Source organism: Bubalus kerabau, chromosome 8, assembly GCF_029407905.1.
Source record: "Bubalus kerabau isolate K-KA32 ecotype Philippines breed swamp buffalo chromosome 8, PCC_UOA_SB_1v2, whole genome shotgun sequence".
NCBI classification, from domain to species: Eukaryota; Metazoa; Chordata; class Mammalia; order Artiodactyla; family Bovidae; genus Bubalus; species Bubalus kerabau.
In genome coordinates, this window is record NC_073631.1 from 39,441,475 (window position 1) to 39,466,543 (window position 25,069).

Genomic DNA, 25,069 nt, shown 5'->3' on the forward strand with positions numbered 1-25,069 from the left:
ACGTTTCTGATTGTCCTGTTATTTTTCATGTATTAATGAAAATGATGTGCCTCTTACCTTCCACCTTTGACCCTACTGCCTTTGCTCTTAATTGCACTGATTTTTTTTTCATAAATTTACCCAGTTTACTTTTTTTCCTGACTTTATTGGTTCTTCACCTCTGATTTCTTCCCTGACCTGAAAACGTACTCATGTACCCTATCTAAATTCTCCATTTAATGATGTTGAACCACAAGGTCCGTAGATGCCTTAAGTCCATAGTCTGGTTAAGGAACTTGTTTACTCAACATTTTCACTACATTTAGCTGTTTTCATCCTGACTTTGCTCCCATGAAACTGCTCTTCCACTAATGACTTTCTGTGATTTTTTTTTTAATAAATCTCCATTTCGACTATCCCTCCACAGTATTTGTCACTAGCCTTTTCTCTTTAAGGGTCTCTTCTATGTTTCCTATATTTCCTGCTCTCCAAGTATACAATAAATATGATATTACTTGCCAGTTGCTGTCCTTTAAATTAATTTGATGCCTAACTAAGATAATTCATGATTCAGTACAAACACAGTGGTAATCAAAAGGGACTGGGCATATAGCTAGATACCCGCTGTCTGGGAATAGAGGAGGTAGAATGGTACCAGGTAATCATCTGAGAAATTAGAAGCCTCACCAAGGAACAGAAAAGATGCTGAGATTGTGATAAGACTCTCTGTGTAAAGTCATAAAAGACCCAAAGTCTAAAATCCCAGGACAGTTTTGGAATATCCACTGTCAATTATTTAACCTCTGCTCTGTCAGTCAGTTCAGTCTCTCAGTCATGTCCAACTCTTTGCGACCCCATGAATTGCAGCACGCCAGGCCTCCCGGTCCATCACCATCTCCCGAAGTTCACCCAAACTCATGTCCATCAAGTCGATGATGCCATCCAGTCATCTCATCCTCTGTCGTCCCCTTCTCCTCCTGCCCCCAATCCCTCCCAGCATCAGAGTCTTTTCCAATGAGTCAACTCTTCTCATGAGGTGGCCAAACTATTGGAGTTTCAGCTTTAGCATCATTCCTTCCAAAGAACACCCAGGGCTGATCTCCTCTAGGATGGACTGGTTGGATCTCCTTGCAGTCCAAGGGACTCTCAAGAGTCTTCTCCAACACCACAGTTCAAAAGCATCAATTCTTCGGCGCTCAGCCTTCTTCACAGTTCAACTCTCACATCCATACATGACCACGGGAAAAACCATAGCCTTAACTAGACGAACCTTGTTGGCAAAGTAATGTCTCTGCTTTTCAATATGCTATCTAGGTTGGTGATAACTTTCCTTCCAAGGAGTAAGCGTCTTTTAATTTCACGGCTGCAGTCACCATCTGCAGTGATTTTGGAGCCCTCAAAAATAAAGTCTGACACTGTTTCCACTATTTCCCCATCTATTTGCCATGAAGTGATGGGACCAGATGCCATGATCTTTGTTTTCTGAATGTTGAGCTTTAAGCCAACTTTTCCCTCTCCTCTTTCTGTAGGGACTGAAAATTAGTAGGAACGAACTTCTTTAAACATGGCTATCTGGTCAGTTCTCAAACTGAAATATTTATGTAGTAGGAGAATTTTTTTTTTTTAATTCAGCAAGGATACTTTGATCTACTAAGAACTCTAAAGGGCATACAGGCTTTCACTGTCCATGAGAAAGAAAATCTCATTAGAAGATGGAATAACATAAAGGAGAGTGTAGTATACATTTCATTTTTATGGCTTTGGTGGAAAAAAGTCATCAAGTTAAAACTGCTTTTGTGCTACAAACTCACATGTTGACAGCTGAGTCTGAAGAATTTAAACTGTGGGAAAACAGTCCACATTTCTGTACTTCATCTCTGCAAATGTGCAGTTCATTTGAGAATTCAGTTATCAGTCTCTCAGCACTAAATGTGAGAACTGATTTTGCCAAATTAGCACAAAGGTTACATTTGACAGGGTGCAAAAACCAGAACTGCTGCAAGATGGAGGATGCAGACCTATCTGACTTAGAACCAAGGGGCTGTGTGATCACAACCTCATGAAATTAAATACCACTGAAGGACAAAATTAGAAACATAATGTTTATACATACATGCATAAAATAAATGAGTTTTGAGGCTTTGGCATAGACTACACAATCAGTTGTGCTGCCAGAAGTAATAAATTACCCTGCAAGGTACTTTTTGAATGGTCTTCCAGGCTATTCAAATTAATTTTGGTATAGGAATTACTTTACTTTTATCAAATAAGTTCAAACCAATTCAATTATTTTGGAAGAATTAGTTGGCCTACTTTAGATGACTTTTAATTTGTGTTTTTTGCTAAACTGAAATTAGAAAAGAAAAACTGCTGTCTAGAATTAGATCTTGAAATGTCTCAGTTTTTATGGAATTTAACTATTTTCATAATTAAAACTCACTAAAGTTTCCATTTTTGTAATAGGAGAAATAATGGCTTAAGTTCAGTTTCACTTTACCAAGAAATAAATCACTTTGATGGCAAAACATGAGAGAGATGGAATCTATTGATTTTTTACATAACTAAAAAAAATCATTTATTCTAGCCTCTTGTTTAAGATTGCTAGGTATTAGGACAACATTTGATTTCAGAAAATGTACTGGTATGAGTTTGACCTGATGTGCCAAAATTCACTATTTTTTTTTTTTTTGCTTTATAAATTCTATATTATATAGGTTTAAACTTCAATTCTAATTTTGGTTTACTAACAGTGTGAAAATTAGGTAAAATTGCCCTCTTCATAGTAAAAAGAATAAAAGCTTTAATAGTAAAAAGAAAAAAGTTCACCATGCTGTAATAATAATTATTTTTAATATTTATTATGTAAATATTATCACCTAGTATTCTTGTTCTTATTAGCATGAACAAGAAGATGGAGCAGACGGATGGCTAACCCACATTTATTTTTCTATTTAATGGGCTAATATTTGATTGCTAATATTGTTTATGTCTTGAACTAATGTTGGAATACTATATGATAGAATAAAAGACTATTATCTTCTTATAGTTAAAAAAAAAGAAAGAAAAAGGACTACATATATAATGTACTAAGCAAGTGATTGGTATGCAGTAAGCACTTAATAAATGTAAGTTTTTCTCTATGCATTATCCCAAATTGGGTAGAGCATGCTTAGTAAGCATTTTTAGACTCATTCTCTGAGTATAACATCTGAGTCAGGACAGTCAGAGTTGGGTTTAATGTATGAAACCACATGGATCCTTGAGAGAGCCAAAGCCTAGTACACCCAAACAGACCTAAATGCAGTGCCCAGAGTGTGAGGCTTTCCCACTTATATCAGGAAGACCTGTTTTCTTTTAGTGGAATTTCCTAAAAGGATTGTGCCTGTGGATAAAGCAACTCATTTGCTTTTTTTTTTTTTTTTTTTTCCTTTTCTGTAATTGAAATGGTATGTGAGTCATCATTCTACTTCCTCTCACTTGTAACATAGTCAGACCAGGGTAGCCTGCACTTACTTGAATCAGCATGGCTTCCTCTGTGGTCATGCACTAGGATATTTCATATTCTCTAATGATTCAAATTTCTCTACCAGATATATATATATATTTTTAAATGGAACCAAGAAATATAACCACAAATATCTGAGGGCACAAATTAATACTTCATGGTACCAGATACCTAATCTCAGATCACTTGTACAGCTCTTTTGATACACTATTTTAATTCTACCATCTTTAAAGGCATGAACTGTAACAGAGTTATCCAACTGGATTTTTTAATAAATAAAATTAATCACCTAGTATGGCATAATGTCAGACTTATTAATGATGTCATTTTGAACTATTTCTCAGATGAAAGTAATAATATTTTGCTGACTTGGGGGAGGAAGTCCACTGGAAGCCTTATTTTATGGTTATGTGAGCGCATGGTATTATAGATGCTTTAACTGACCATTCAGTTAAAGCAATAAGAATGACAACTAAACATCCTCTATGAAAGAAGCAACAAAGATAGTCTCTTTTAACTTTTTAATTACATATTCTGTGAATTATATACTGTATTACATTAGTTAACAGTTATGAAGTATCAATGCTTAGAATCACAAAAGTGTTAATAATTTTGGTGAAATTATGCTGAAACATGGATATGTAATAGTTTAAAATAAGTATTCATATCTGGATCTAAACACAGTCTGGTAGCTGTGTTTTTTCTTCATGAATCTATTACCAGGAAAAAATTTCATCCTAATAAAGGATGTACACCTGCCAGAAATGCAATTTTTCCAAAAAATAAATACATAAATTTTTTCTGAAATTATTCTCTCTAAATGATGATAAATTTAATATACTCACTTTTAATATACTCCATTTTTCATAAAGAGCAAAAGTTAGTAAAATACATCTTTACTTAATTGTCTTTCCTGAGGATCGATTTTTTATGTCACATTTTATCTAAGAACCATAATCACTTTTAACTTTTTTTTTTAATTACCTATACTAATGAGAAAAAATGGAATAAAACCTTGGAAGAAAAATTAACTCAGAAGTAATGTTTGGAAAGTCATTTGTTTTCAGGCTTCTGAGAAAATGTAGCTGAAGAAAATTGTTAGAATTTGCTATTTTACCATTTTTTAATAATGGACTAAAAAGTACAACCCTCAAGTATGGTACATTAATCACAAAGCTTGAACCACTTATTTCAGCAGTTGAACGGTGAGAGTAGAAAATAACATTTTGCTGTATGATTACATTAACTGGAAAGAAATTCTACTTTTTAAAAATTAAAATTTAAGACAATGTATAAAAGTAAAGCAAAATCTTAGAAAATTCTATAAGTTAAAGGCAGTTCCCTTTTTTCTCTTGGTTCTTAACATGATTTTTCTCTCATCTCACCATCGGCTTAATGAATACAGAGCCTGTCTATACCAATTTCCTCTTCCAGAGTCACTACATTCAGAGCTTGGTGAGTAGTCTCAATAGGGATTTACTGCTGACTGAGTAATCTGGGTTCATGTGTGCAGTGACATCTAGCAAGAGACTTACCCTGAGAAGTGGATACCATGACAATGCGTGTAACCATGGTGTGACTGGCCTCTCTGACATGGCTCTCAAAAGCTTTCCCTCTGTGAAAACAGAAGCCTGTTTGCAAATTAATTAGTTTCTGGCGGCAGCTTGATTGTTGACCCAGAGTTTGTAGAGTGGAAAAACAATCAGATTAGTGTGCTCAGGGTAAAAGACCAGTGTGCAGTTGCGTGTGGCTTGCTCAACTATTGAAACCATGAATGGACTGAAACAAATTCTTTTCTGAGAAGCCTAGGCAGAGGTTAAGTGTGATGAGCCTAGAGCTCCCAACAGCAGGAGTGGGGAAATTAAAGGATTTTAGTCAGATAAAGCTGAATGATGGCAAGCAATGCCATTGAATTTTAATAGCATGGACAGTTTTGATGGGAGGGTGGCGACCTGTTAGGTTCTAATGACTGAGTAGAATAAGTTCACATTATTATTAAATGTAGGCTTGACACAAATACTTTCATAGTAGAAATTTTCAGAAACTTTCCGATGGGGAAGTTTTCATTAAATTTGTCTCAAAGGCTGATACGATGATATCTAAATGAAAAACTGTTATGAAGTAACCTGTCTTTTTATATTGATAAAATTTTGTTGGTGTATTTACCCCAACTATTTTCTAAGATGCAATCCTCATGTGCCGAATGTAATTAATCATGAGTCAAAGAGAGATCTTGACTCATGAAATTGAATATTTTGCTATCTATTTTTGCCAGTATCAAATTAGGTTAATTGTGCTAGAGAATGATGTGCCAGAAGCTTAGGACAAAAAAAAATTCTGCATACAGTTTTTGATGATTAAAATTAGTCAATAGATTATTGTTTATGCTAACTTTTTAAAAATTACCTGACACAATAAGCCATATATACTCTTCCTTCTTAGATACCACTGGCAGATGTCTCCTTAAATATAGCTCTGAGGGCTATCATGATACTTTCCCATTCAAAAATCATTTATATCTTTCAATTTACAAGTGAATTGAATCCAGATTTTGCTGCCTGTTAAGTTCTTTGTCATCCAATCCTAAATGACCTCTCCAATATTAAGCACTAACAAACTGAAATTAAATTGTGTCCAAAACCTTACTATTATTTTCATTTAGCCATAGCATTCTCTAAAAGGATTTTAATCTTTCCCACCTTGGAATCCCAGACCACATAAATGCATGTTTGGATTTAGCACAGAGCCTACCACTTTGCCTTACAGTTTAGGATATACCAAATAAAAAACAATTCAATGAATCTGCTTTGCAGGCTCCATAGTCAGATTGTCTGAGTTTGTATCCCAGGTCCTCTATCCCTTGTGACTTTGGTGTTAATTTACCTTACTTATTTTTATCATCCATTTATGATTTGTAAAATATAAGTTAAACTAATGTATTATTTTTCTGAAGATGCATGAGACAGCCCTTATAAGGTAATAAGAACAGTGTCTGATAATATGGTCAGTGCTCATTATGACTGTGGCTGCTGCTGCTGCTATTTGCATACCAGCTCTATATCTAGAATATAGAGCACATTTTGCAAATTAATACAGTGAGCCAGTTGCAGATTTTTTGCCTTTCTTAATCTGTTCTCAGGTTGCTTTTTCTTAATTTAATTGATTGTTGTCAATGTATGTATGGGCAGTTAATATATCAAAAATATTTGTCTTTAGTATTAAAATAATATATAAATATTGTAATAAAATTGGGCTTAACAAAACTAGCAGATGAAACAAATGATGAACCAAGGGTAAATGTTAATAAAATGTATTTTTCTAAGTATTAATTTAGCTCTATTGAGTGCAATACTTACCACTGAAATCATTAGGTTAATATTTTAGTTTTTCCAATATATACTTTTTTTAAAAAACATTGACTGAATTGAATCTAGGATATTTCTTTATCTTGCCATATCACAGCTTAACTTTTAATTTTATTTTTCTTGTGAAGACATCATCTATAACATTTGGGGTGAGAGTTAAAAGCATGGAGTCTATGGAACTTGACTGCTTGAATTGTACAGTAGCTAAGCAGCTACAGACAGCTAACGTGAGCTCTCTGTACTCAACATCCCTTTTTTCAAGAGGAAATATTAATAGTTCCTTCCTTATTGGATTGTCATGAGGATCATGCATAAGTAAATTTCTATAAAGCCCTTGGAAAGTAGACTACTTTTACCAAAAACAAACCTAACAAGCAAACAGAACAACTATTGATGTTAATTGGTTTCATAGCATTATGTAAGAAATTTAAATAATAGAAAAATAAAAATACCTAACTATGTCAAATCACTAAAGATGTAGTAGAATGCACACACAGTCTTACTAAACTGAACAGCCATGCATTTCTGAGAAAGCAATGAAAATGACTTAAAAGGAAAACCAAGCAAGATGAATAGTGATCTATGCCCTTTCCTTAGGTTAAGTCTATGCATAGAGAATTTCTTGTGGTCAGTACATTTTGATAAAAATAGATATGCTACTCTTTTGCTTTAATAAAGTGGAGGAGTTTTTTCTAGGCTTAATTATATACTTATTACTAAGTTACTTACATATAACATTGGTGGTGGTGGTGGTTTAGTTGCTAAGCTGTATCCAACTCAGTGATTCCGTCTGTGTAGCTATTTGGCATTGCCTTGAAAGTTTCCCAAAGCCTGGCACATTCAAACACATCAGAGAACCAAAGGTTCTACCAGAGAAATTAATCTTAAGCTCATTTGTGTCCAACTCTTTGTGACCCCATAGACTGTAGCCCACCAGGCTCCTCTGTCCACGAAATTCTCCAGGCAAGAATACTGAAGTGGGTTGCCATTTCCTTCTCCAGAGGACCTTCCCAAACCAGAGATCAAATCTATGTCTCCTGCAATACAGGGGAATTCTTTACTGATGAGCCACCAGGGAAACCCCCAAAATGACATTGAAATGCTATAAGCTTCATATAGTCAACCAAACATAAATCACAAAACATTATGTAAGAGAAGAGTATTTAAAATATTTTCCTGGTAATGTTAGTAAGGAAGATTTAAGTGTGTTTACATGCCCTTAGAAGGAATATTTTCAACAGAAATGTTTCTGTCATTATATGATTTAGGTAAACTAGACAAGAGAAAATCATATCCCTTCATTCCCACTCCAGCCTCCCACAACTTCCTTCAGCAATCTGTCAATTTCCTGTGGTAATTTTGGATCAACACATAAATTCTCTATGACATTTTACATATGGTACTATTATTATGTTAAAATATATTGATTCAAAAATAAAGATATGCATTTGAAAACTATAATTTATTATTAGTAATTTTCATACATTAAGTATTTTATTCATTATAGAAGTATAATTTTATTTTATGATGATTTACTAAATCATAATATTTTGGCATTTAATGTAGGCTGTTAGCATAAAAGATGCATCAAAATGTATCTCTTCAGTATATTTATAAATCTCTCTTCTTCTTGTTATTCAGTCGTTCAGTCATGTCAGACCCTGTGACCCGTAGACTGCAGCATGCAGCGATTCCCTGTCCTTCACCGTCTCCTGGAGTTTGCTCAACCTCACGTCCATTGGGTCGATAAGGCCATCCAACCATCTCATCTTCTATCGTCCTCTTCTCCCCCTGCCTTCAATCTTTCCCAGCATCAGAGTCTTTCTAAAGAGTCTGCTCTTCACATCAGATGGCCAAACTATTGGAGCCTCAGTTGTAGCATCAGTTCTTTCAATGAATATTCAGGATTGTTTTCGTTTCAAATTGAATGGTTTGATCTCCTTGCAGTACAACGGACTCTCAAGAGTCTTCTCAAACACCACAGTTGAAAAGCATCAATTCTTTGGCACTCAGCCTTCTTTATGGTCCAACTCTTACCTCCAAACATGACTACTGGAAAACTCATAGCTTTGACTATATGGACCTTTGTCTGCAAAGTAATGTGTCTGATTTTAATACGCTGTCTAGGTTCATCAGAGCATTTCCTCCAAGGAGTAGGTGTCTTTTAATTTCATGATTATAGTAGCCATCTGCAGTGATATTAGAGCCCAAGAAAATAAAGTTTGTCACTGCTTCCCTTGTTTCTTCATTGTTTGCCATGAAGTGATGGGACCAGATGCCGTGATCTTTGCTTTTTTGAGTGTTGAGTTTTAAGCCAGCTTTTCCCCTCTCCTCTTTCACCTTCATCAAGAGGCTCTTTAGTTCCTCTTCACTTTCTGCCATAAGGGTGGTGTCATCTGCATATCTGAGGTTATTGATATTTCTCCTGGCACTTTTGATTCTAGCTTGTGCTTCATTCAGTCAAGGATTTCTCGTGATGTATACTGCATATAAGTTAAATGAGCAGGGTGACATTATACAACCCTCACATACTGCTTTCCTAATCTGGAACCAGTCCGTTGTTCCCTGTCTAGTTCTAACTGTTACTTCTTGACCTGCATACAGGTTTCTCAGGAGACAAGGAAGGTGGTCTGGTATTCCTGTCTCTTTAAGATTTGCCCACAGTTTGTTGTGATCCACACAGTCAACAGCTTTAGTGTCATCAATGAAGCAGAAAAGTAGATGTTTTTCTGGAATTCTCTTACTTTGACCAGTGATCCAATGGTTGTTGGCAATTTGATCTCTGGTTCTTCTGCCTTTTCTAAATCCAGCTTAAACATCTGGAACTTCTCGGTTCACATACTGTTAAAGCCTAACTTGGAGAATTTTGAGCATTACCTTGCTAGCATGTGAAATAAGTGCAATTGTGTAGTGGTTTGAATATTCTGTGGCATTGCCCTTCTTTGGGATTGGAATGAAAATTGGCCTTTTCCAGTCCTGAGGCCACTGCTGAGTTTTCCAAATTTGTTGGCATATTGAGTGTAGCACTTTCACTTTTAGTGAAAAGTGCATCATCTTTTAGTATTGAAATAGCTCAGCTGGAATTCTATCATCTCCACTAGCTTTGTTCGTAGTGATGCTTCCTAAGGCCCACTTGACGTCACACTCCAAGATGTCTGGCTCTAGGTTAGTGATCACACCATCGTGTTTATATGGGTATCAAGATCTTTTTTGTTCTTTTATAGTTCTTCTGTGTATTCTTGCCACCTCTTCTTTATATCTTCTGCTTTTGTTAGGTCCATACCGTTTTTGTACTTTCTTGTGCCCATCTTTGCATGGAATGTTCCCTTGGTATCTCTAATTTTCCTGAAGAGATATGTCAATTCAGGTCATTTGCTCAGTTGTGTCTGACTCTTTGCAACCCCATGGACTGCAGCACACCAGGCCTCCTTGTCCATCACCAACTCCCGGAACCTACTCAAACTCATGTCCATTGCGTTGGTGATGCCGTCCAACCATCTCATCCTCTGTCATTCCCTTCTCCTCCTGCTTTAAATTTTTCCCAGTATCAGGGTCTGTAGTCTTTCCATTCTATTGTTTTCCTGTATTTTTTTTGCATTTCTATAACTACAAATAATCTCTTCCATTCACTTAATACAGAGTTTAAAAAATGTCAGGGTTTCAATGTCAGAGTGTCATCCCTTTTATACATTTATAAAATCCTATGTGAAGTTGGTAGATTTATTTTTCCTTTGAAACCTCCATTGCCTTTTTCTGTTTGGCATACATACAGCAGGATTTCAGTGACAATTAGTAAGCTTGAATCTCAGTGATCCTGAAAATTAATAATGCCAAGATTGATATCAAATGATGATTGCCACTAACTACTTAACACCTATAGAGTTCATCAACACATATTAGAATAAATAAACACATTATACCCATGGTTTGCAGGACTAGAAGACAATCCTCTAAGTCAAACAAAAATGACAGTATTCTGAAAAAAGAAAACAAAACAGAAATTACCACTAAGTCTTACTCATTTTTGGATGAATTAAAGAGACATCTAGTCATATTAATAATTAAAATTATAAAATTTTGGCTTATAATACTAGGGTGAACTGGTAAGTTATAAAATATCTTTGATCAGAGATTTTCTTGTATTTTCAACAATCATATTATATATTTGAAGAGAAATTATTGAAGTTGTAGGATATTGCTGTTCCCCATAAGAAAGCTAATGACTATTGTACTTCTGATGGTTTATTTTAAATAAATTAAAGGGGAAAAAATCACATTCTTTATAAATATTAAAGTAATAAAGTCAACTCTGATCAAACAATCAGTGCCCTAATGGAGAAAAGTATACTGTAATTGGATTTGAGAGACCTTAAGATATTGTATGTTGAATCTTAAAATGTAAACTGGTTTTACACTTTTTTTTTCCTTAGCCAGAACTACTTTTACTTCCTTTCTTGTCCATTTCAAATTCCTGAGTAAGAGCAACTTGCAGAACGGAATTGAAAAGACTGGCTGGAGATAGGGGTATGGTGGCAGGAAAGAGAACAGGAATGGCAGAGAGGCAGAGGATACAGTTTTAATGGCCTACAGTGTTGAAATCATTTGGTAGTGATAGAGCTGAGGCAGCAACAAAAAAGAGGGTAGCCATGTCATAAAGATATGCCAAATCTCTACTCAGTTTAATAGTTTTGATAGTTTAATAGTTTTGATTTTGTATAAATGTGCTGCAAATACATTTATCAATTCTGTCTGTAAGCTACTCATGAATTCCCAAACTTTTCATCTTTGAAAAGATCATACTTTGTTAGTAGATTATGTCACAAATATTTAGTATAGAATATTTTTATATTAGTAACAAAATGATGCTCCCTTTAATACACTGTAGTGCAACTAAGGAAGCTGAGTATGTCATTGCTATTAAGATGGATTACTTGGAACTACAACGTATTTTCTAGGATGAGAAAACATAGGAGATTAAAATCATTAAGAGGGAGAAAAGTTTTCAGAAAACTTAACCTATCCACTGTTTGGATATAGTCTGAAAAGAAAGATGAAAATTATAGAGAAATAAATAACAGATTAATTCCTAATGGTTAATAGTAGCTTCCTAAATAGATTGTCATTATCACTTAACCACAGTAATAATATCTGTCACTATAATAAAATTTATGATATCACTTGTTGAAATTAAGATTCTTAAACTATGCTCTTGAGTGTCCCATCTAAAAGTCTAACCCTGAAGTTTACCATGTAAATTAGAAGTGATACATATTAAATAATTTTTCACAGTCTTGGAACAGTACAAAGTATTATTGGAACATATGTTGATTCATGAGCCATTTTACATCTTATCATACTAAACAAATACTATGTAATATGACATGATGGGGTAAAATAGATGTTATTAATGAGACATTAAGAATAAATCACTTTTAGATAAACTAAACTGTCATATTTAATTACTATCTACAGTGTGCTTATATTCTGCTTTCTAACGAATGTCTTTACTTTCCCCAAGTCTAGTCCTTTCTCATCTCATTCAACACTGTCTCTCTTTGTATAGAACTTTAGTTTATCAGTCGACACAATTATTAAAGTAGAATTCTACTGTTTCCTCTGTACCCAGCACTTCTATTCAGCATGCTCCTAGATCACTGATAATACTACAGTGAATACCTAGCTACATTTGCTAGCTATAACGTATTATTCTGGACAACTTCCATTTTTTGGGTGCACATTAAGCCCTCTCTTGGTATCAAGAACTATTATAAGGAAACAGCTGAGTAAGAGAGATCTCTGCCCTCCAGGATAATACTAATAGAATTCTTTATCAAATGGAAAACTCTGGAGGTTTTAGCATGTCTATGGGATTACATGCATATATGTCCAAGGAGTCTTAATATATTAAATCCATTGTTTAACCCATTTTTTTTAATTTTAGTTTATTTTTTAACTTTACAATATTGTATTGGTTTTGCCATATATCAAAATGAATCCACCACAGGTATACATGTGTATACATGTATTTCCCATCCTGAACCCTCTTCCCTCCTCCCTCCCCATACCATCCCTCTGGGTCGTCCCAGTGCACCAGCCCCAAGCATCCAGTATCATGCATCGAACCTGGACTGGCAACTCATTTCATATGATATTATACATGTTTCAATGCCATTCTCCCAAATCATCCCACCATTGTTTAACCCATAAATTAAAAGAACAAGTATATCCATTTTTCTTTCAGTGAAACATGAACTTTTTGACTCAGTTGATTTCCACGCTTTGTTTAACTCAGTATCAGAACCACAGTGTCTGAGCCTTTTACTTATAAAATGATACCAAGATTTGACAACTTATGAGGGAGGCTGCTTTTTGTCCTTATATCTACAGTTGTCTCTTATAAAATATGTGTTTAAGAGAGTTCAAAATCCAAGAAATTGGCAACCCCCTTTTCTAAGTTTTGTGGAAAAAAGATGGGAATCAGTTGGTATAAAAAAAAAAAAAACTGTACATAATATGACTGTCAATTTTTAGGAGATACTATTTTAGTGGAATATGTCCCTAATTATACATAAATTTTTAAGTAAAGTCATCCCAAAAATAATGAGACAAAAAGAGATAATGGTTAGAGAGAATTTGTTAAGGAGTAGAGAAAAACCAGAAACAATATTATTTTATATAAAGCAATTTAGCAGAAATTCTAAACGCTTTTAGATAGATATTCTAGAAGTTCTGGGCTGCTTTCCAAAAAGTAAGTAAATAAGATCATTTCAACTAGTCTCTGAGATTTAAAAAAAATATGTAAAAATAATGAATTCATCATTAACAATAAGCATGATTCTTGACCCATTCTCTAAGAGTAAAAATATTTCATTTGTTTAAAATTTTTAATTTCTCATTTAATTATATAAAGCAGTGGTTAAATAATCTCCCTATTTCTTTGGATTTTATTATATTAATCTATAAATTATATTGTTGCCATATTTTAACAGCCTTTATTTTATAGCTTCTCTATAAATATTTGAGGGGCACAGTAACAAATTGAAGGATAATATTTTGAAAGATGAGGAAATCTACTTTTACTCAGTTTTTTAAACTAATTAATATACATAAGCATGTCTTGTTATATGGTCTAAGAAATTTATTCCAACATGTAATTATATAAGGCTCAGAACATTGCCCAGGTAATGGTTGTATGTATATTATAATTTTTATTCCATGGAAAAATATAGAAATCATAGGTCCACTAGAAAATAAAACGAATTTAATCTATATTAAAGTTAGAAAATATTTCTTTGTTACTAAAATAAAAAGAAGCAAGCCCTGTACTTATTAAAAACAAAGTTGAAAATACCTTTATTAGTCCTTAGGTTTAGAAAATACCTTTATTAGTCCTGACTAGGTGTTGAAAGGTGGAATATAGGTGGAAGCTATTCCATATTAGTACTCAAGATCTTATAGAATCAATATTAGAGCAGAAGCAATGGGGAAGAGTTGCAAGGAAAGAAATAGGAAATGGAGTGCTTGCACTGAACAAAAACACAAATTGACTTAAACAGCACCGATTCTAAATTGCATCCACTGTACTGCAAATGCATGACGTTTAGTGTTATTATCCTAAATATTTGAAAGTTTTAATAATGAACATATTAATTTGTAAAATTGATGTTTTTACATAAAGACATAATTGAAATAATTATCAACTGAAATCCTGTGATCATATAGTGTTTTATATTATTCAAAGTGCTTCCTATAAAGTCACTTCATCTTCCCCAAAACCTTGTGAAACAGAAAACTATAAGTAAGAAAATTTAAGTAACCTACAAGAGGTAAGTAGTAATCTTGTATGAACTGAAAACAACATGAAATATACCTTCTGAACTCTGTTGTCTTTCTAACATGTTCATTTTATTATTACAATTGTATACTTTTTAAAAAGCCAAGATTTGCCACACTTAAAGGATTCTATCCACCAGTGGTTCACATAATTACATCATTTATACATAGCTCAAATCATTGAAAACTTAGCTGATATAAATCCTTATTTCCAGGAGTTTGGCCCTGGGAGTAGTAACATATGCATCTCCCTGGGAATTTGTTAGAAATCAAAAATCTCAGAGCCCACTCACACCTACTTAATCAGAATCTTCTCTCTGTCAAAATCCTACATTAGACCTGAGGACCAAACTATCAAAATATACCACACCTTTGAATGTTAAAGAAGAAACAGAACAGTTTTGTTACATTCTACGAGTAAACAATCCTATACCTCATCTAAATTGACATTGGCATACAAGAATGTTTGTGTGGTATGTGTGTATGTGTTTGGTGTTTAGACTCTACTGTGATGTGGTCTAATCTAAACTTTGTCGTTGTTCTAATATTGGCTTTTTTAAAAAATAACTATACTTATTCTGTGCTGCTTGGACCTTTCTCTAGTTGTGACTGCTGGGGCCTACTATCCAGTTGCAGTGTATGGGCTTCTCATTGCAGTGGCTTCTCATTGTGGACCGCAGAATCTAGAGTGCTTAGGCACAGAAGTTGCAGTTTCTGGCTTCTGGAGCACAGGCTTAATAATTGCGGCACACTGGCTTAGATGCTCTGTGGCATGTGGGATCTTCCAGGATGAGGGATCTAACCCGTGTCTCCTGCAATGGCAGGTAGATTCTTCGCCACTGAGCCACGAGGGAAGCCTTAGCCTTATTAAATTAGTAAATTTTGGTTCTGTTTCAATTGGAGAATTATAAATACCTAGTAAGTATATCCTTTGAATGGGTTGATTGGAATTTTAAGCAACAATCACTGGTAAGACCTTTGTGTAAGTCTAGTAAGACCCAAAGTAGACAGCACATTAAAAAACAGAGACATTAAAGGTCCATCTAGTCAAAGCTATGGTTTTTCCAGTAGTCAGGTATGGATGTGAGAGTTGGACCATAAAGAAAGCTGAGTGTTGAAGAATTGATGCTTTTGAAGTGTGGTGTTGGAGGAGACTCTTGAGAGTCCCTTGGACTGCAAGGATATCCAACCAGTCCATCCTAAAGAAAATCAGTCCTGAAAATTGATTGAAAGGACTGGTGCTGAAGCTGAAACTCCAATACTTTTGCCACCTGATGTGAAGAACTGACTCATTTGAAAAGACCCTGATGCTGGGAAAGATTGAAGGCAGGAGAAAGGGATGGTAGATGGTTGGATGGTATCACCGACTCGATGGACATGAGTTTGAGTAAACTCTGGGAGTTGGTTGGTGATGGACAGGGAGGCCTGGTGTGCTGCAGTCCATGGGGTCGCAAAAGTCGGACATGACTGAGTGACTGAACTGAATTGAGTAAGACCCACCCTACCCTGCTTGAATCATCTACCAAGACAGTGTTGGGTGAATACAACTGTATCCGTGGGCTGGGAAGATTCCTTGGAGAAGGAAAGGGCAACCCACTCCAGTATTCTTGCCTGAGAATCCCATGGACAGAGAAGCCTGGTGAGCTACAGTCCGTGGGGTCACTAAAGTGTCAGACATGACTTAGGGACTAAACAGTAACAACAAAGCACCTTTATGATACCCATAAAATCTCCCACAACTACATTTCCTGCTAAATGTTAGGAATTTTTTTTTAAAGTAGTAGTAGAGATGGGGACTTCTAGGTTCAGAAAAGCCTCAGATAGTTTCTAAAGAGTTGTTTCTAGTATAGGTTTATATGAATTAACTTCTTTACACTTGAACTAAACTAGGACTAATAATGTTTTATTTTAAATAATAAACTGGATGATAAAACAGCAACATAGTATTTAAAGTACATGATAACTTATTATTTCCCTGTAAACTTCCCTGATGGCTCAGTCAGTTAAGATTCTGCCTGTAAGGCAAGGCACCTAGGTTTGATCCCTGGGTCAGGAAGATGCCCTGGAGAAGGAAATGGCAACCCACTCTAGTATTCTTGCCTGGAGAATTCCATGGACAGAGAGGACTCTGGTGGGCTACAGTCCTTGAGATCGCAGAGTTGGACACAACTGAGTGACTAATCCAAATACCCTTTTGTCAAAAGCATCCAGTTTAAAAAAGAAAAACTAGAAAGATTTATAGTGCAAATATACAGATAAAATCCAAACATAAAACCAAAAATTACGCATTTTATGTTACAACTTTAAAATTTGTATTGAGACATTAAATTTTAAGTATTAGGGATGTGATATAATTTATATATATAATACAGCATGTCAGATATTAAAAATCTCTAGTATCCAGTGTACATAGATGTAATCCTTAGATGTAAATCCATAGATGTAAAAAAAAAAAATCTCAAAATAAGTGCAAGTTGTTTTGTTAAAGTAACAGTAATTGTTAGTTTCCAATATGTTGAGATTAAAAGAAAGTACAAAAAAGGTGGCTAATGTTAAATTTGAATTATTAGTTCTTAAGGGATAATAAAATCTTGAAGATTAAACAGAGTATGTAGTAAGAATTGTTTTCTGCAAATTCTAATCACTTTGAAAACTATTCTATAAATTACCTTCTTTAGTGCTTTAAATTTCCTTCTCCACATAATTAAACATTTTCAAGAATCAAAACTATTATTGTCTCTAAAGAACAAAAGCCATGGAAACTGCTAATTATATCACAGTTGAACATGTTTTTCTTTGAAGAGGTCCTGAATTTTCAGCATTTTTGAGACCATATTCTGATCAGAATGTGATAGAGTTAATTCTAAAACTTTGCTGATTTTGCAATCAAGATAATTAGTTTCTTCTTACAAACTCTGTTATTAAAAAGTTTCCAAGGTCTGTGTCAAATAAAAATTGACCTAAATCCTCCCTGGTTCCTAAATCATTATTTTAAGAATCAGTCTACAATGTGGAAATATATATTTCCTTTCCCTGGAATTCAGGGGCCTAATGAGAGGGAACTCAGAGGTAAGCCTCTATGGATGCAGACCTTGAAAAAGGGCTTGAGCTTTTACTAAGTCCTAGGAAATGGGCAGATTAGAGAGAAGAAACTTTTTCCATTTCCCTTACAACATTAACTTTTTATTTCACAGAGGAAAATTTTTTTGTTTGATTACATATTCAGAAATGTTTTGGCAAAGTAAATTTTTATGATAAAACTGGCTTGTTTTTTAATACAACTATTACTAAAATTCACAAATACCAGTTTTGCTATGTAGATTCTGAGCTACTTTTCAGAGAGAGAAAAAAAAAGTAAGCGGAAATTGTGTATACACCTGGATTTTAAGAACATTCCAAAGAAATAAATTGGTAGTACATGTTTGTTTTTATTTTTGTGTTACTTAAGTGGTTCGGTTCTTTTCTTGACAAAGTTTCAATGTATCAATTTAACTTCCAGTCATATAAAATATGTGGATGAGATAATTGTATGAAATCTCTAAGAAATACCTGAGAGAATAGACAAGAATAAATAGGCTTTCAGGCCATTCAAGTCAGCTAGAACTATAGTATCACCTATATCAATATCAGATGAAAAGGTAAACTAGAAACATGTATTTATGAGTATCCAGATATTCTAAATAAATGCATAAAGTCAATTCTAGTGTTACAAGAATGATTCAGTAAGTAGAAACCTCTCAATTCATTACCTTTATATTTTAAAAATAAAATCTATTACCTTTTTAATGTTGAAAAATTAATCAGAATTTCTGATTAAAATTTGTTAGCACAGGGTAGGAGAATATGTCCTTAATGTGATAAGAAAGAATTGAACTACAATTAAAGTTCTTACTGCCCAGAAGCATACCAATAATGTATATGTTATTATAATTATTTTAAAATAATAGACATTGTATTTTAGAGCATTTTTTTGTAAAATTTACAGTAAAATTGAATGAAGGGGACAGAGATTTTCCACATAATTCTACTCCCCATATGCTTAGCCTCCCCATTATCAACATCCCCTACCAGAATGTACATCTGTTACAGTTGATGTATTAATACCTATACTGACACACACATTATCACCCAAAGTCTTATATTTATATTAGGGCTCCCTCTTGGCATTTGAACCAATGTGTAATGACATATATCTGTGCTTACAGTAATTGTACAAAGTATGTCAGTCTAGCACTGTGAAACCACTCACCCTAAAAGCCCCTACGTTCAATCTCTTCATTCTTTCCTTTCCCTTAATCCCAGCAACTCCTGATCTTTTTACTGTCTCTATATTTTTATCTTTTCCAGAATGTCGTGTTATGAAATCATACCATATGGTATGTAACCTTTTTCAGATTGGCATCCTTCACTTACTAATATACATTTGTTTCCCCTATGTCTTTTCCTGGCTTGATAATCCATTTCTTTTTAGCTCCAAATAATATTGCATTGTCTAGATTCACCTACTGAAGCACGTCTTGGTTACTTGCAAGTTTTGGCAATTTTAAATAAAGTTTCTGTAAACATAATGTGCAGGGTTTTGTGTGGATATAACTTTTTAACTCCTTTGAGTGTATAGCAGGGAGCATGATTTTGGGGCCATGTGGTAAGGGTATGTTTAGTTTTGTAAAAACCACCAGCTGTCTTCTACGGTGGCTGTATCATTTGAAATACCCTGCAATAAATGAGAGTTCCTATTGCTCCAAATCTTTGCCAGCATTTAGTGTTCTGGATTTTGGCCATTCTAATAGATGTGCCATGGTATCTCGTTGTTTTAATTTGCATTTTCCTAAAGATATGGAATATCTTTTTCTGTGCTTATTTGCCCTCTTCATATCTTCTTTAATGAGATGTCAAAGTCTTTGGCCCATTTTTTTAATCTGATTGTTTATTTTGAAATCAAGTTTTAAGAGTTCTTTGTATATTTTGTATAACAGTTTTTTATTAGATGTGTCTTTTGCAGATAGTTCCTCATAGTCTGAGACTTGTGTTCTCATTCTCTTTATATAATTGTTTTTCAAAAGATGTATTTATTTCTATGAAGTGTATCTTAAACTTACATTTTTCCTTTTATTTTAAATGTTACCAAGTGAATGAGATACGACTATAAATTGGAGAAAGAGTGGAAAAGAGTTACTGCTATGTTTTTCTTCCTTCTCCGAGAAATTTAAATCACTCCTGTACTATATCTCTTTGGTGTGTTTTCTTTTTTTAGCTCTTTGCTTAAACACTGAAAATTTTAAAAAATAAATCACGTTCACTGAAATGTACTTTTTCATCTTGTTTAATAAAGCAGAGTAAGCACATTGTATAAAAAAATTTGATGAACTTTCTGGCAAAGGGAAGGAAAACGTGCTCTAATTTAAAATGAGGTAAGTTAGGAAATAGCATGATTTTTGAACCTCTACCAATTTTCTCTCTAAGGGAAAGTTTTAGTGTGAAGTCATCGATTAAGTAAGAGCATATAAATTATTTGTTATCATGGAGCAGTGGCTTTTCTAAACAAAACAAGTTCTATTTTCTTTGGATGTAGACAATGAAAGTTTGCTACCTTGGCCCTTCATCCAAGCTCAAAATTTATTTTTAATTTATATTATATGCAAAATATTGTCATTACTTTATGAACATGGAATCCATTGATAGCTTGATTATGTTTTTAGAGAGCAGGGTTTACATTATACATATTCCATTTAATGTTAATATCTGTAATGACAAAATATTTTTAAAAATTGCCTTTTTCCCAAACCTTTTCAATTTTGTAGAAATCCATTGGGGGAAAAAGTCTATATTAAGTCCTTGAGGTTTAAATATAATCAAAATAAATAATGCAACTTATTTTTATCTCATGAATGTGTACATTATATATGTATGTGTATCCATTTGTAACCATTATTAGATAATGAAAATTCTTCCATGAAATTTCTCTGATCTTCTCAAGTAACAAGTCATCTAATCTAAACTTGTGCTCAGCCATGGCCAACTCTTTTTGTGCTCAGTTGTATCTGCCTCCTTGTGATCCTGTAGACTGTAGCCCACTGGCTCCTCCGTCCATGGAATTTTCCACCCAAGAATACTGGAGCAGGTTGCTGTTTCCTACTCCAGGGGATCTTTATGACCCAGAGATTGAACCCAAGTCTCTTACATGTCATGCATTGGCGGGCAGGTTCTTTACCACTAGTGCCACCTGGGACATAATTCAAAAACATAATGTAAATGATAAAAGGACACTTTATGACGATGCATAGATATGAATTTATTTATTTAGGACCTAATCCAAGAAATAATTTATAGATATTACAACTTTCTGTATTTAAGAAGGAACAAATAGTCAAAAATTATAGAAATGCCTAAAAATATTATAGTTGAGGTAACTGTATTAAATCTAAAGACATGAACTATTTCTAATCCATATCTATCATGATATAAAACAGATCTACAGGTCATTATTCATAATGTGCCTATAAATAAAAAGAACATCATTATGCAACTCCTAAATTCTGCAATGGAGAAAAATCACTCAACTTATAAAGAATAAGGTATATAATTATATCATTCCCATATTTAAATATTGAAGAATTGCTTCTTTTACAACAATCAATAAAAAAGACAGCATGCTTACAAGGTAAAAGGGTGAAACCAGACCACATTTATTAGATAAGTATCAGATCATAAGAAGTGAGAAGTAGTCCTATGAACTGATAGATCCATTTAATTTAAATTGGATTAATATTCCAGTCACTCATCTTAAAATCTGCTTTGTGCTCAATACTGTTTATCTTTAATTTGAGAAATTCAATAAAATAGAGAAACGATTGTATAATATACATGATAAATATAAATCAACCAGCAGGACAGAAAGATGAAAAAATACAGCAACATGTTGTTTCTTTAAAAAAAAAAAGAAAAAAAAACACAGAAACTAAACATTTATTACCAATTTACTTTTCAAACATTTCTACAGCATATAGGCAATTACAATATGAAAATATTCCTATTTGAATGTAAAATGTTAAAAATCACAATATTTAAGTAAAAATATACATGCTATCTAGATATAGAAAATCAACCATACACGGAAGATTTTATCAGACAAATGTACATCTCTGTGAAAATCTAAGTGATATTTTCAGTGCAGGCTCAGTTATACGGCTTGAATTTCTTGATTTTTCTGCAGTTTGAATTTAAGACTAAGTTATAAAGATAAGTATCAGTAAAGAAAAGAAAGTAAGTGATTTTCTTACCACCCATAATGATAAGTATTTACAGGCTATGTTTTCTTAATTTATCTTAATCCTTATATGTGTCTTAGCACACCTTAACAGAAAGTTAATATAAACATATTACGTTTTGTTTCAGAGACATAGAAGTAATTTTAAATTATTTTTCTAAGAAAAATTTTCATATACAGGAAATTTGAAAGAATTTGATAGTGATGCACATTTGTTCTCAGCCTGTATTCTACAAATTTACAGTTTTCTGTAATTTATCACATATCTATCTATCCATTTTTCTTCATCAACCATCTTTTTTTTTGTCAATTCAAAATAGATTTCAGACATCAGCACACAATTCTCAAATGATTAACAGTGATTCAAGTTCAATATTGTTTATTTTTTCTATTGAGGTGAAACCTATATAGAATGAAATACACTAATAACAAGTGTAGTATACAATGAGTTGTGACACATGAAATACTTCTGTACCATAAGTGCCAACTAAGGTTAGAAACACCCCAGAAAGTTTTCTCTTGCCCTTTCCTAATCAATCCCCATACCTTTGTCCTCAGCTGTGAAACTGCTGCGAAGTCGCTTCAGTCGTGTCCGACTCTGTTCGACCCCAGAGACGGCTGCCCACCAGGCTCCCCCCGTCCCTGGGATTCTCCAGGCAAGAACACTGGAGTGGGTTGCCATCTCCTTCTCCAATGCATGAAAGTGAAAAGTGAAAGGGAAGTCGCTCAGTTATGTCCAACTCTTAGCCATCCCATGGACTGCAGCCCACCAGGCTCCTCCCTCCATGGGATTTTCCAGGCAAGAGTACTGGAGTAGGGTGTCATTGCCTTCTCCTTGTCCCCAGAGGAATCCACTATTCTGAATTTTTTACAATAATTATTCTTGCCTAGTTGAGAAACTCATAAATGGAATTACACAATACATGTTCCTCTGTTTTAATATTTTTGAAATTCATCCATATCATTACATATATCAGTATTTTGTTTCTTATTATTTCTGGGAAATTCAGTGCAGTTCAGTCGCTCAGTCGTGTCCAACTCTGTAACCCCATGGACTGCAGCACACCAGGCCTCCCTGTCCATCACCAACTCCCGGAGTTTACTCAAACTCATGTCCATTGAGTGAGTGATGCCATCCAACTATCTTATCCTCTGTCATCCCCTTCTCTTCCCACATTCAATCTTTCCCAGCATCAGGGTCTTTTCAAATGATTCTGGGAAAATTTACCTGTTTGGGCTACACCACATCCTGTTATCTGTTCTACTAATAGACACCTCAGCTTAATGACACTGCCATAACCATTCTTGTTCAAGTCTAGTTGTGAGCATATAAGTTTTCATTTCTCTCAGTTAAAAAGCAAGGAATTGAATGACTGGATCATGGGGTAGGTAAGCCTGTGTGCTCAGTCGCTCAGTCGTGTCTAAATCTTTGTGATCACCTGGACTGTAGCCCACCAAGCTCCTCTGTCCATGGAATTTTCCAGGCAAGAATACTGGTGTGGGTTGCCATTTCCTCCTCCAGGGGATCTTCCTGACCTAGAGATTGAACCCACATCTCCTGTGTCTCTTGCCTTGGCAGGTTAGATTCTTTACCACTGAGCCACCTGGGAAGTCATAGGGTAGGTATATGTGTGGCTTTATAAAAAATGGCCAGAACAATTTATATTCCAACCAAAACTGTATCAAGGAGAATGTCAAACAATGGATTGACAAAAACAAACTGAATGTTGATGAAGCCGCTTGGCTTTGTATAGAAGAAAAAAATGTAGCAAGGTAAGACTGATAACCAGAAACTCAGAAAGCTATTAAAGGGTGGGAAAACTTTAAGGACCTAAATTAAGACATGAAGAATAAAGATAGATATAAAAATATTTAGGAGAGAGACGGAAATAAAACCTGATGCCTGACTAAATATTGATGAAGAGTAAGGAGAAAGAAATGGGGTGGCATTGAGAAAGATGAGCTTCCAGTTGGAACAAGTGTGGACATGATGGAGATAGTGAGTTATTCTGAGAAGCTGAATGTGCAATACTAATAAACATGGTCAAAAGTCAGCCCAAAAGTGCTGCTCAGGCACAAAAGAATATCCTGTTAATTAGGGAATCAAACTGATTAAGATGGGGATATATATATATATGAATGAAAGTGAAAGGCAGCAACTATGGGAGTGATACGTTTCTGAATATTTCCTTACTCTACTTAAAGAAATTCTTTTAGCAGAAAAAGTTTTAATTACCTCATAATGATTATACACACCTGTAATCTTACCTATATATAATGTGATTAAAAACGCTAATCATTCAGTAATTGCAAAGGTGATGAGTACACTCATGGTATAAATTTATTGACAGAAAGTACAAGGGAGAACCTAAAAATGTTGCAGCACATCCAGTTTTGCTTGATGAGGAATATAGCTGTTTAAGTCCCAACATTGAGAATCAAACCTCCTTTTGAATTTTTTGGATTCATGTGTCTTTATCTAAGTTTGTATGGAGAAACATGTGGCTGCTGATATTTTAGTGTCTGACTCATTTTGTCTCTTTCATTATGACCAAGTGATGTGGGGGGAAAAAAAACGGAGCTGTTGATTTGCCCTTTGTGCCCTTTATTTTCCACTTTTGTATTTTTTAAAGATACTCTTTTTTTTTTTTTTTTTTTTCACTTCAATGGTGCTCTTCTTAAATGATTTCTGAAGAACAGCACATGGCTAACTTTGAAGCAGGGGTAACCAATACTTGGAAAACAATGATAGCTCTTATTTCACATGGCATGTTGTTCTATGTCCATGCGTTTTAATGCCATTAAGGTCATTTGAGCTTTATAGCCTCACCATATTCTCACCTTATGATGCGAACTTGAAACAGATATGTGAAATAATGTTTGAAGGGTCACACAGTTAGTGGTAAAGCTTAGCCAAATGTGACAGCCCCTTACTGTATCCTCGTGCAGTTCCTCTGCTATCACCTGTGTGAAGGCAGTTTACAAACTGTAAAACGGTTATAAAAATAGAATGGTGTTCAACTGAGTTCAAATTAGCAAGAATTTAAATGGTAATATATACTATCTTAAGAATTAGGATTTGAAGATAAATGACAGAGCCCTGCCTTTAAAAAACTTTAG

At 34.2% G+C, this 25,069-nt stretch overlaps 1 protein-coding gene across 8 annotated transcripts in view; it reads left to right on the forward strand.

Annotated features, from left to right (window-relative positions):
* Nucleotides 1-25,069, forward strand: part of SEMA3A (semaphorin 3A) — a 560,896-nt gene that overhangs the window by 464,182 nt on the left and 71,645 nt on the right. The gene's annotated exons all lie outside the window — the stretch shown is intronic.